Below are 2,040 nucleotides of genomic sequence, written 5' to 3'. Positions count from 1 at the left end.
TGTGTGTGTGTGTGTGTGTGTGAGAGAGAGAGAGAGAGAGGTTGTATTATCCGTAGTCATGTCATCGACAAAGCTCTAACTCTAAATACATGTAAATATAATCTATATTCTATCGCACGCAATTTACATAGAGATAGAGATCAAAGATGAACGGTTCAGTGTTGTTGATCGATTCTTACGAGATATATCTATTTTCTTTGAAACAAACAAAATAGTTCGTTGCTACATCCATTGTAAATTATAAATGATTTTTTACGGCCCCACTGGCATAATTTACATGGCGTATATGTTGTCTAATGAGTAATGAGGCGAGTTGTTTCGAACCTGTCTGTCCGGGGGGGGGTGATAACCCTGGTGGAGTGGGCCCAAAGAGGAGTGGGACACACATAGATTTACACCATTATCCTTAAAAAGGAGATAACCCTATTGGGCCACAGCATCCAGACTGACAGACAGAAATACTCGATAATAATACATGTGTATATTAAATTCAGATCCCCAACGATTGGCCTTTCTTTAGCCCAGCGAGGCGAATCACAGAGTTATCTCCTTTTTAAACCTAGTTGTAGTAGTGTAAATCTATGAGACGAACTTATCTCATCATTACAGCACAGAACACCACTAGCACTAATGGGTGGGATGTAGATCAAGAGTAGAACTTTTTAAAAAAAGAATAGAATATTAGAACATTTTTAAAAATACCTTTTGTTTTCTCCCAGTCTCATTTGTTCTTGTTTTTGCTATCAAACATTCAAGCAGGCTGTTTTGTTGGCTTATATGAATTCGAATCAAATAAATCCAGTTCCTTACTATACAGCTGACAGAAGCAGTCTGAAAATGGCCTGATATTCTCAAAAAGAGATGCGAGGGAGGGTCTTGGGGTTTGGTTGGGGTGGGGATTGGGGTGGGTAGGGATGGTTTGAATACCTCATCTTGATTTCGACCTAGTGTTCTATTTTACTTTTAAATGCAAAAGGAGAAGACTACACACTTTTCTTTTCTGTATTTTTTTTACGCAGTATCTTTATAGGGAGTTCCAAATACTGACTGAGTTTTTAGACCAGACACACAATCATGTCAAGTATATAGGCCTAATTATCATGTCGGTGATACGGCGTTTAAGTGGGTGGCCAATGGAATGTGCACTTGAGAAAAAACACGATGAGTTAAAAGAAAGAAAAAAAGAAGAAAACAAAAAGAAGAAAAACAAAACTTACGCACTCCACAGTGTGGCCAGCATTGACGTGTTGGCTGCTGTCTTGGTAAGATTTTGGATGTGACAAACTTCTGCTAAATTATGACATGCATTTGAATATTTATATTGATAACAAGATTATGAACCTTCTGACCATTCCACGATCGAAGCGTGTTGCTTTTTAGTGTTTGCTGCTTGACTGGAAACAGTAGGGTAGACAAAGACTATTCGACCGAATCTTAAAAAAGAAAGCCAGCAAGATCCACATGGAGCACTTATAAAACATGACATAAAACTTTAAAGTATAACATGTGTCCAAGCAGGAGTTGTCTATTGATTTTCGGGTTGTTGGTTTTTTTAAAAATGATACCGTGTGATGGTTTTGGCGTATTCTTTTTTAATCACTTTGTATTGTGTGTACTATTACATAATATATACTAGTAAAAGTACCCGTTCTACGAACGGAATAATAATGAAGAAGTATTAGGAAAGTTAAGAAGAGAAAGAAGACTGAAAACAGGAAAGAAACAAAACATAAATAGTTTACCTTGAATTTATCAATGTAGCACCCCCTCTTGACTACCTCTAGGGGTAAGACTTCTTCCCTCTCTTCGAAGTCGTGGCATTTTCTCCCCCTCTTCGAAGTCGTGGCATTTTCTCCTAAAGTTTGACTTTGACCCTTGAATACATTAAGTAGGCCTACGGTAGGCTACTCTTAGCGCTTTCGACGACACCCTCCCTGTCACTCTCACCACCCTCCCTCTGTAGTGATTTCTGGCCTCCTCTATCTCTTCCTTTTCACACACACTCTCTCTCTCTCTCTTTCTCTCTCTCATTCTCTCTCT

The sequence above is a fragment of the Aplysia californica genome, unplaced genomic scaffold, assembly GCF_000002075.1.
Source record: "Aplysia californica isolate F4 #8 unplaced genomic scaffold, AplCal3.0 scaffold00432, whole genome shotgun sequence".
Taxonomy (NCBI): Eukaryota; Metazoa; Mollusca; class Gastropoda; order Aplysiida; family Aplysiidae; genus Aplysia; species Aplysia californica.
Note: the sequence above shows the minus strand (reverse complement) of the source record.